This window comes from Rousettus aegyptiacus, unplaced genomic scaffold, assembly GCF_014176215.1.
Source record: "Rousettus aegyptiacus isolate mRouAeg1 unplaced genomic scaffold, mRouAeg1.p scaffold_m13_p_15, whole genome shotgun sequence".
NCBI lineage: Eukaryota > Metazoa > Chordata > Mammalia > Chiroptera > Pteropodidae > Rousettus > Rousettus aegyptiacus.
In genome coordinates, this window is record NW_023416290.1 from 23,603,473 (window position 1) to 23,616,044 (window position 12,572).

Genomic DNA, 12,572 nt, shown 5'->3' on the forward strand with positions numbered 1-12,572 from the left:
CTTACCATATGATACAGCAATCATGCTCCTTAGTATTCACCTAAAGATGCTGAAAATGTGTCTACACGAAAACCTGCACAGGGATATTTACAGCACCTTTATTCATAATTTCTAAAACTTAGAAGAAATTTTCAGTAGGCGAATAAATATAATAAAAAAAAATGGAACACTATTCAGTGCTAAAAAGAAATGAGCTATCAAGCCATGACAAGACATAGAGGAAACTTAGTGAAAAAAAAAAAAAAAAAGTCAACCTGGAAAGATTGCATACTGTGTGATTCCATCTATATGACATTCCGAGAAGAAAAACTACAGAGACAGTAAAAAGATCAATGGTTACCAGGGTTGGTGGGGAGGAGTGAGAAATAATAAGAGAAGTCAGTAGGATTTTTAGGGCAGTGAAACTACTCTATATGGTACTATAATAATATATACATGTAATTATATTTTTGCCCAAACTCATAGTATGTACAATACCAAGAGTGAACCATAATGTAAACTATTGACTCTAGGTGATTATAATGTATCAATGTACGTTTATCAAATTTAACAAATTTACTATTGGTGGGGCATGTGGATAATGTGAGAGATTGTGCATTTGTGAGGGTCGGGGACATGTGTGATATCTCTGTACATTCCCCTCAACTTCGTTATGAATCTAATAGTGCTCTAACAAAGCAAACAAAAAACAGTGATGTTGATCTACTGCATTCCCATGGAAACATATCCAAACTATAAATAGAAAAAAAAATCAGATTACTAAATAATTTGTATCTAATTTTGATAAATAAAATAAAATAAATAAAATAAAATTTAAAAGACTGAAAAGCAAAAAACAGACAGAAAAACAAACAAAAACCCCAAACCACTCATGGATGTTAGTGTAAAATCTTGGCTCAAATCAGAACTATACCATTAGTAAAAAGTCATCCATAGTACTCTCTTCCCCAAAACTCAAAAGAATTTTCCTATTTCAGTTTGTTTATTTGACTCAGAACATCAAGAGAAAGGTAGAGACAAGATTCTGCTTCAATTTTCGAATGGGGAATCAAAATAACAATTTTTAAAAAGAATCAGATAATCAACCCAAAACCCAATTTTTAATATTCCTGGTTATCAAGAAAATCCAATTTCTTTTGAGGTCATTCTCTTGTTCAGATTATCTCCAGATTTACTCTCAAAACCTTATGAGACTCACATTCTTGTTACGATAAGGGAAAACAGCAAACTACTAATAGTGTTACAAATATATTTGTATTTTTTAATTCCCTGCTATAGATTGTGTAGCCTATGGCATTCCTCAATGCTGCATAACTTTAAGAAGATAGTGACTGGATAATAGCATATAGAAATACAATTTAAAGCACAATCTTTTTTAAATTTTTGAAATCAAATATTGACTCCAAAAATCGCTGTGCTATATAATTGCCAAAGAGTTAATTAGGAGACCAGTTGGCCAGCCCAGTCCCTCTGTGATCAATGACATGTTCTTTTAAGATGTCTTCTTTATCTGAACGTTGCTGCTATCACCAAATGTGTGAAAGCGGAGCTTTTTGCTGACCAATTGCCAGGAATGGTGTAAATGAAGCTCGTCCACCTTTAGGAGTAAGCTAACAATGCTTAGCTTCCAGCTCCAATTTAAAGTTCAAATATCAGGCTGATGATATCCAGATATAAACTTTGGGTTTTACTCCCAGGTATTGTCACAGCATGATTGACTGAGTGTCAGTCTTACTCCATTTTATTGTCCTTTTTTTTAAAAAAAAAAAAAAATGAGGTTCTACCAACTTCTCTGACCTTTCTTCAGAGTGATCCAATGGCATCTCTGCAGAATTACTAACACAGCCTGTTGCCATCCTGGAGTTACCCTGCCAGTGTGCCCATAATAATCATCATAGACCGCATTCTCCACTTGGTATGTAAAACACTGTTCCAAACCCTTCGTGCAGATGATCAGGAAATTCTGATCTACTGAAGATGAATTCACTGATCAATTAAGTAGATCCAGATTTTTTAAAGTTGGTCTGTCAATGCTTCTCCACTCATTGGATTACTCCCAGCTAAGTACTGAGCATTTTTATACAAGAACTTCAGGTAGGTGAAGTAATTGGGGATGAGCTGGCATTTGGTGCTACATGTGGGCATTGGGTGTCTCTTCCATCCGGGCCTTTAAGAGTAAACTCATGTTATTTAAAAATATTTTCTAACATTTTTCTTGCATAGTTTACATTCCTTATAATTAAGCTTCTGGAAAATGTATTTAAAAAATCAGAAGTGGAATTCCCTCCTCCCACAAGGATAATTACTTAATACACTTTTTATACTTAATTTTTTTTTTATAATTAAATATGGATATGGAGTTGGTGCTAGAAACAAATGAGAATATTAACCAAGTCCTCCTCTTTCCAAGCTTATGCCAGTTTGAATAGATAGCATAGAAGGAATCAGACAAGACTCTCAGACTAGATCTTCCCACGTACACGGCAGCAAAACCTTGAGGCCTTTTCCTCTGGTGCTACAATATCTATATCTCTTTTAGAGTAGGTTTTTCGGTATCCTGTTCAATAGTTGCCTCCTTTTTATGGGCATCTTTCTCTCTGAATTCCCTTTTGAATATTCCATCAGCATGCATTCTAAGATCTAGAAAACAAAGGAGAATTATTGAAAAATGCAAGGCTTAGAAATCCTTAGAAGGCGGAAAGAGAGAGAGAGACTTTAGAAAAAGGAAATCTAGAATAGGAAAAGTGAGAGAAAAGAGTGAAAAGTGAGAGAAAAGGGTGGAAATCTTCAAAACACAGAGATTTATTGCATCATACCCCCTTTCACAGGTTTATTGACGAAGAGTCATAAATTGAAAGATGATTTTTCAAAAAATAAATAATCATAGTAGAACAAGGAAAAAGCAAAAAGGAGACCGGTCAGAAGCAACGGGGAAAAGAAAGCTGTTTTTCTTAACACCTTCAGTACAATTTAATGACAGGTGACACCCTGAGGTCTAAATCACAGTGCAAAATGCACCTCGGATTTCACATATATTAAGGGTGCATGGATTTTCAAACTTTGAGCTCTCTTTCTCTATCTTTCTACTTCCTTCAATATTTCACAAAACTAATTATAATTACTTGGAGAAAGTCATACAAAACTTCATGGGTTCAAGTACTACTTTTTGAATGCAAACTCCTGCCTTACGCACGAAAAAAGAAAGATACTCTCCTATCTTATTTAATTACTCCATCACCACAAGTTTAAGTAAATATAAAACTGATTCAGTGTACAGAAAATATTATTAGAAAAATACTGCTTAAAGAGGACAATTACCTTTAAGATTATACTTTGGAGGAGATTGTCTTTGTTTTCATTTAAAATGCAAACTTGAATTTAAAAGGATGGCCCGAAATGACTCTTCTGGAAGACAACTTACTAACAAGGTCAGCGCTCCTCCCTGGGGCCCAGGGGACAGGTCTAGTGCCTCTCTTAAAGTCTGGTTGGTTGCTGCTATTCTAATATCACAGACTCCAGACGCTGCTACTCATTTAGGTCTGATTTTCCTTTGAAAACTGATCTCCTTCCACTCAGCCTAGAGTATCCTTCAGATCCTTTCAACAGAGAGGCCTGAAGTTGGAATCGTAGCTTTGCCCCATTCTAGATGGCTCTCAGTTTCCAAATCTATGAAACTGCAATAACATAAACCTCAAGACTTTGTTTGGATAAGTAAGTTGTATGTAAAAGAAGAGAACACACACTTTTGGCAAATGTTTTTTCCCCCTCTTCCACTCCCTACCCTAATCTCATCCCTTCCTGCTTATCCCTTTCTGTTCCTCAACCCCCAGGACCAGCTGGGTCACTGTCCTCACCCACAGTTTCAGAGGAAACCATTTACCCCTCCATGACACTACAAGTCCAGCAGAAGAGCTGAGGAAAACCCTGAGGGTCACCACACTAAAGAGGACATGTAACTGGAAACAGAAGAAAGAGCACCAGACATGGACTCGAAGACTCTGATGGAAGACATGACCCCAATGCTCCTGACATTGGGCATTTGTCATCTCTGAGCCAAGTTTCCTCTAATAATAACAGCCTTTTTTTTTTTCTGTCACCAGGATAGTATAAAGATGCAATAAGTACAATAATGAAGAAGCATACTATAAATTGTAAGCATGGTACATGTGCTGGCATTATTTTTTAGACTGACTCTTCTCCCTTATAGTAAGATGTAAACTTGGTAGTGAAAAGAATGATTATAGGTAAAACAGGGAACACAGCTCAAGTCTGTGTGGCTACAAAGTCCATACCCCATCTCCTACCCTAACTACCCTAACTAGTGCTTACTGAAGATAGTGTCACACTTTTTTCAGATAGTACACCACTTTCCCAGATTGACCCTTTAGGGCCCTACAACCATGTGAGTCAGCACTGCTCTAGGTACAGATTTAGAAACCAGACTTGAGGGGTGGGTGACTCACCTGCTTCAGCTGTGTGTCAGTGCACAGCTGGATCACTTTCAGGTCATCTGGCTCCAACCTAGTTCTTTCTACCTGGTCTTAACAATGTTTAACTCTGTACCAGTACCATCTCATTAAATGCTAAATGAAGTGTTTCTTTCTATTTATTCTTTATAACACTGTTCTGTTATAATATAATAATCTGTTCCTCTTCAGTTCACTTTGGCATTTTGAAAATAACACAAAGAAAAAGAAGTCTTGCTTTGTTCATTTAAAAGTGAATATTTTTTTCCAGTTATCTCAAGCTATTTCATTTAAAAACAGATCAATACCTGAATTAACAAGCTATACTTTGCTATTTCTGGCCTCCACGTTCTGGGGATAGTACTTGAAGTCAGAGAGGATCAAAGGGTTCCAGCCTGTGTGTCCCACACACCTAACCCCACTGCTGGTGGCCTCTCCACCTGCCCATCTACCCCCCCCCCCCCACACACACACATCCCTTCTTCCCTGGCCCTCTTCCCCTGGTACCCCACCCACCTGCCCATGTCCATATTTCTCTTCCATCTGCTCTGCCACCTGCTGTGACCCCTTCCTGTGGGTCGTCCCACCTGTTGGTTCCTGACTGTCCCTTCTGTTCTCTCCTCTCCCACTAGGTCATGATCAGGATCATTTTGAGGCTGACTCATCTGCCTCACTGTCTGGCACTCATCCGTCCTGGCCAGGTTCCACTGGGAAGTAACTTATATCCATGGACTCTGGTGTCCTGGGTCATGCCCACTTGAGTCCCTCACTCCTGATGCTGCTTTCGCTGTGTGCCAGACATGGAAATTTGGTGCTGTTTGCAGAAACCTGCCACCTGTTTCAGGCTTGAACTTCCCAGTCAGCTGTTTGCTCCATTTGCTTAGAAACAGAGTCTGTTCCCAATGGAATTTTCTCCCCTGTGTCACAGTGTATAATCCCTTATGTCAAGGCTATGGCAGAGACACAAATTTAAAACCACGTGATAGTTAATGTTCTGTGAAAATGAGATAAAATGTAGAATTTTCAAGTTTTATGACATAACCTCTCTTTGCATGCTGTAATCCTCAGAACTTTCAAAGCAGGATCTGGGCTGTCCTGCATTCACTCAGAAGGTGCTCACAAGAAATCCCAGTCTGTGTGACTGATGGAAGAAGGACAGCCTGGTTTGATGCTCTGTAGAGAAGGGAAAGGGAAAGACTAGAAGGAAGAAGCTATGACTTATGAAGGTACAAAGAGCAATAGTGAGAGGTAAGAGATATAATTAAGTAAAAGGAAGTAAGTATAAAGGATGTGATTATTTTAAAGTAAAATTCATAAATTTCAAGAAATTCCCATTTCCAGTGTAATTTAGAGGAAAAATGTGGAAAAGCTTTGAATTTGCTAATATAGTGATGCTAGATGATACTTATTTTTTGTAGTTAAAAAATACAATTGGTGGGAGAGAAAAAAATGGCATAGATGATAAAGGCTCTGTTCATACCTCTAGCGACCAAATCAAAATTGTGACAGAAACAAGGAGCAGCAGCAAGGAAAAATTGCCTGGGATCTAGATGAACAAGCCATACAACTATGGAGAAATCCAAGAAAGCACCCTGCAATGGCAGAAGGTGGTACAATACATTATCTGTGAAAGGTTAAAAAGAAAGATTAAATATGCTTTTTGGCCAGTAAAAAAAAATACAATCACTATAAACACAAAAATACAAAGTCTTTGGTACATTTTAATAAAGAGTAAACTTAGGATTTTATCTTAATTCTATGTGGACAAGTAGAGGACTTGCAGTGATTCCCCCTACACATGCTTGGACACTCCTAGTCGCTCCCTTCTTTGTCACTGTAGCCCAGGACAGGAGCATCATAACAATACAGCTTCAAGAAAATCATAGAGATGTTCCATGTATGCTAAATGAGCAGAATGTTTCTCAGCAATGAAAGCATCTGCCAACATTCGTTGACATTTACACTATGTCCAGAGTCACCCCACTGCCCAGCTTTTCAAGGACTCACAAAAGTGCAGTTTAATCATGAGAACAAAGAGAATGTGGTCAGTTTGCCTTACTCCTACCCCCATGCAAGAGTCCTGACACTCACCCAGCATGTGAATGTGTCACCATGTCCAGGTTGCACACAGAAACAACCAATTACTGGCTCTATCACCACAGTTGTGTGTAAGTAACAGGCTTTCAGCTGGATGAAAAAAATGCTCCTGAATGTATGCAAGAAAGCAACAGCTGGAAAAGTCATTGAAATATAATATCAATCCCAAAATAGTCATAATTTATTTTTTGAGACTAATAAATGGTTAAAGAAATGGAATCTACCCTCGGGAAATAGTGTTTCCTTTTGTCTCATCATATCCCATTTTCCCTCAAAGATTAAAATGAATGGTGCTGTAATGGTACATCATGTTTGTCAGCTTTGAGCAGGCCTGGAGCTCTCCTCTCTGAGCTGTTGAAGAAGACTAGCTGTCCCCAGTTTGTGATGGGGCTGTCACTCCTTTTCAAAAAGAAAGCAGTGAAGGAAGTAAAGGGTCAGGATCAGGAAACAATGGCAGCAACAAATTAATACATGGCTATCTCAGAAGTGGCAGATTTATAGTGTGGTTTCAGGGAGCTTCTCACTTCTTCAAATTGCATTGACGAAACTCCAGTGCTCAGTGCTCATCCCATCCTTACTTGTTGGCTAGAGCCCCACTGTCTGGACATGCCAAGGTTGCTGGACTCTTGGCGAGGTCAGTTGCCCATTTTTGGTAAGCAGAATAAGAATTCCACAGCTTTAATAAATCATTGACTTCTTATTCTTAGATCTACCTAATAGTCTTCTGCATTTAAGAAATATATAACCCAGTTCATTAAAAATGAGTTAATCCACACTGCCTTTTGTATATTCATTCAACAAGCATTTACTGGAAATGGTGACCTGCACAGTCTCATACAGCAAATTAAAGAGCTATAAGAGTGAAATGAACAAGAAGGCAAGGACCAGATCATGCAGGACCTTTGTGTCCTTTAGGAATGTGTTTGGCTGCAAGGAAGAGAATATCAAGGAAAGCTGGCCTCTACAAATATGAACTTGTTTCTCACCTAAAAATGTCTAGGGTTAGGCTATCCACAGCTGGCTCAAATGTCATCACTCCTTGTTTTCTTCACTCTATTATCAGGAGCACACTGACCTTTCTTCTGTAGTTTCATGACAGCTTCTGTACCTCCAGGCACCACTTCTTCATTCCACGCAAGTAAAGGGGATAAAGAAAATGGGAAAAAGGTTATGAGTCATCTAGCCCACTCTTCCCTTTTTTCCTCAGGAAACCACATGTTTTCCCAGAACATTTACTCAGGGAAGGTGTCTAAAGAAAAAGGCGTGTGGGTGAAGTTGACTCCACCAATTGGCAATGACTGCCACAACCTCATTTGGCTGTGCTAAGAATATGAGGTTTTAAAATTTGAAGATCTCAAATCATTATTCATTAATTATACTCTCAAACAAATCACATTAGTACCATATTTATAATAAGAAAGGATTAGCATGGCATTAGCCCCTAGATTCTAATTTCACTCTGATTTGTTTATATTCCTTGAAGAAATACAGAAAGTGACCACTTCATCTTTTTAACCCCAGCATCTGTCATTATACTCTCTTTAACACTCAGTAAATATATATATATATATTTATCTATAGAACAGATACATATCATCTAATGCGCATCACATATGATTCTAAGTCTGGGAGTTTTATCGTACATTCATTTATTTAGGAGCTATTTCAGAGAGGTGTACCTTTCTCCATAAATGGTTCTGCTTACTCAACTCTTTCAAACCAGCAGCTGGCTTGTTAGAATTTCTCCTTGTATCATCTCTATGGAAATGGTACTAAAGAAGGAAGAAAATTCCTTTTAAAATTTTGACTGATAAAGTGTGAATAAAGAATACACTGTATTCTTTACTTAGAATAGAATTAAAGGGAAAAGTTAGTCACATTCCAGTCAAAGCTGCCAATATCATTTTTTTTGTCTGGTGAACAGGGAAATATTATGGACTTGCCATAACAAGTTTTCCTCTTTTCCACAAATACCACATTTTAATATATTCCTGTGTAGATACACACTGTTATGTACCATGAGAATCACATTTTGTTATAAAAATTGAATATATAAGATCCTCATCTTTCCCACTCACTTCTCATTCCTTGATGTGCCTGATGAATTTCCTTCAAATACAAAACAAATCTCAATTTCCACCTGTAAACATTGACAGAGAAATGATGGACAGCTCTGCATAGCCATACACCATAAGCTTACACAAAAGAATACATGAAACTAGCTGAGTGGGAAGCACATTTTTTCTTTTTAATAGTCTATAAAATGGAAATATTACGTGTCTTGAGAAAATATGAAATTATACCAGAGTAATGCAGTAGAAAGTCAATCTCTAAGCTTGCCAATATACTTTACTATTCTCCAGTTGATTTTTCTGTTATCAATAAGATAATTAAATGCATAGTTAAGCTGAAAAGGTCAAGAATATTTAAGTAATACTTAAAACAAAAATTATAAATCTACAGAAAGCTGGAATAAAATCAGGTAAAACTGCCTATGAATTAGGTAATGATGCTGAAACATTAAGGTCAGTAATATCATCAAAGGAAAGACATAAAATAAGGTTCTTTTGCTAATGTTAGTGGCTTTGTTACAAATAGATGAAAGGTAAACCAGATTTTGCAAATCTCAAAGTGACAAGAGTAGTAATAATAACAATGGCTGTCACATATCTCTTTTAGTCCTCATAGCAATGCTATTGTGCATTCTATAATTATTATTTGAAACTTATAGAGTTCGATAACTTGCAAAAGGTCACTCAGTTAGTAAATGGGGAAGACAGTTCTTGAACATGGTTCTTTCAACTCCAAGACTAGTTTTATACTACAATTTAATATCACTTTTTCTCTTCAAAATATATAAAAAAATATTTCTTCCACTTTTGTTTCTCCTCATATTTTAATAATAATAATAATAATAATAATAAATGGTAATATTATGATGATTTTATAAAAAAGAATTTTGTTTTTTAATAAAAGAATGTCATTGTCATCATACAACATGCCATACTTATGAATTTATTAATGACATTTTAAAAGAAAAATTACCTAAAATTTCAATAATATTCTTTACCAATATTCCCCTTCATGCCTTTTTTTAATTGATTAAAATACAAAAGTAAAGTTTTAATTTTTTATCAAACCTTCTTGATCCAACTATACTATCCACAAGTAACCTGTTGCCTGAATTTAATCCATTATAACTTGCACCATGAATAATTATAAAGTCTGGAAAGATGAATTACTTAGTAAAAAGCCCATAGCATAAAAATGTGAGCATGTGTGTGTGTGTGTGTGTGCGTGTGTGCGTGTGTGTGTGTGTGTGTGTGTGTGTGTGTGTGTGTGTGTGTTGATAGATGGGTTTTGGGAGTTGGATTGGATTATTTTCAATTAAAATGTGGCCTAAATATCTCTTTTTCTAAACAGACTGTGACAATAAATCAATTCTAAAATCTACTTCCATTTATCCTTTGTCTAATAACAATATTCAACACCTTTTGAGTAATGAGGACATGTGTTTTTTAAGCCTTTCTCTTTAAAAGTCGATCTTTATATTGTCAGTACCAGCAGTTCATTTGATTGACATAATATAGATCTCATGTGGTCTGGACCTTAAATACCTTAAATACTGGTAGCAACCTATAGAATTCAAAGAATTCTTCAATATGTGTGTAAGTGTACAGGCACACATACTATGCCCACATATACACACATGTGAGATTTCAACAAGATTGAAATAGTAGAAGTATCTTATACAAATATTTGGAATCAAAAAATGCTAGTCTAAAAAAAAAATCAGTATCATTTCCTAAATATGTAAAACCAGAGCTCAAAATTATCTAAACATACTAAGTATATAAAGATAACTAAGTCTAATGTCCATGCCTATTCCTTTATCCCCAACCACATATAGAAAAAAATGGCTTCAGTTCTCTTCAATAAGAAAGAAACATACCATGTGATTATTAGTAATACTGTAATGAAACTGAAAACAAATGTCAAAATGTATTTCACTACTCCTCATTATTGTGTGTATTTAATGATCTGAACAACAATGTAAATTGCTGAACAATTTACAAAACATATTTCATGCACTGTCCCATTTGATAACATCTGAACAACTCATGTAGGCAAGAAGGTTCTCACCATCTCCTTTTCAGAGGTGAGATTCTGAGGCTCAGGAAAGTGAACTGACTTGCTGCCAGCCTTTCAGAGCTGTGGTAACCCAGTGCTCCATACAATGTACCATACCACCTAAAAATAGAAATATATTATTCTATAAAATTAAAAGGCCCCAACAGTTATATTTCCTGCTTCTATACAGTAGAAATGAGACAGTATTCCATCTGATACTATTAAAGACAATAAAAGAGCTTAAATAATGTGGTTTAATTAAATCCTAGACATTTGCCACAAGGAATCATAGCTTGAGAGATTTTGTAACAAACAAGAATAGGGAATGTTAGAATATTTAAATCAAAGACAGATTATTCACTGACCAAAATGTTTGAGACCGCAAAATTGATTCTATCCAACAGTTCAGGTTCATTTTTTTTTTTTTTTTTTTTGCAATTAACAAATGCCTTTTGCTTGAATTGTGCTTCTATAGCCTGAATTCAAACTCAAATTTGGATTTTAGGTCTCTCCAACTTTATCTGATGCTGGATTTTATCCCAAATTGTATGAACTCTCTCTAAAGTTTTTCATACACTTTTGTCTCCCATTTACTTCCCCTCTGTCTCCTTCTCCTCCTCCTCCTTATTCCTCATTCTTCTTGCTTTTCCATATACCGCATTAATTTCAGGCCAGTAAAGTGTTTAAAAGCTAGGTTTCATGGGAATATATTCTAGAAGAATCCAGCTCAGTAACACAAAAATGTACCCTCATGCCTTGTTAATTCATGAAACTCTGAAGTGCTGGATGAATTCTTTAGGCCATAGCTACATTTATGACCTGAAACTTTTTCTCTCTACCACCAAAGAAAGTCTATCCACATCTCAAACTTTATAATCTTATAGAAGATGAATTTGGATAGATAAATTCACTGACGAACTACAAAGTAACTCTTGGAAAATGTCAACTTAGAGAATTTAATAAAACGTGGTGATGATGTTGATGAATCAGCAGCACTTTCTAGACAGACACTATGCCAAACACCTTGCAAGCATTTGTGTATTTTATTTTTACGGTGGCCTCATGAGATTAGTATCAACATACCCACGTGAGACAGATGAGAAAATTTAAACTCTGGAAAATATGTGACGTGCCCACACTCCTCCAAAAGTGGTGATGCTGGGATTCATATTCAATAGATAGAAGAATATTTAGAGAAAAGAGAATGACTAGAAGCTAAAAAAGAAAACTCATACAGGCCATAGTAGGGGCAAGGTGCCCATTGGTATCACATTTTATTTTTATTTTATTTATTTATTTATTTATTTATTTATTTATTTATTTATTTATTTATTTTAGGTGAAGCAACCCTTGGTTGACCTCACAGATTGCGAGGACCTTGTCAGTTTATAATCCCTTATTTTTTATTTTTTACGCCAACAGCATCTGGTCTTCCTAGGTGGTCTCCCATCCAAATACTAACCAAACCCAACTTTGTTTAGCTTCCAAGATCAGACAGGATTGGGCTTGTTCAGGGTGGCATGGCCGTAGCCTGATATCTCACTTTAGCGGTCATGAATTCAAGACCTTATTTTACAAAATAATACCAAATCCTCTTAGAAACACTATCATTCCTTATTATTATTCCTTAACACTAAAGTAAATAGAATAACATTATCTAGAGTACATTGGTCTATAGCTTCCTATTTTTGTACTTCTTTTGTCTGTTTTGGTATCAGAGTCACATTACCATGAAACCTTGAAGTTGGAAAGTCTTCATTCCTCTATTTTCAGGAAGAGAATCTGTAAAATTGATGTTAATTATACTTTAAGTAGAATTTTTGGTTGAATTTTCAAGTGAAACAATCTGGGCTTAGAGATTTATTTTTGGGGAGAGAT

At 36.0% G+C, this 12,572-nt stretch overlaps 1 pseudogene; it reads right to left on the reverse strand.

Moving 5' to 3' along the window:
- Positions 1-12,107: 12,107 nt before the first annotated feature.
- On the reverse strand, positions 12,108-12,226 carry LOC118612240 (annotated as a pseudogene).
- Positions 12,227-12,572: the final 346 nt, after the last annotated feature.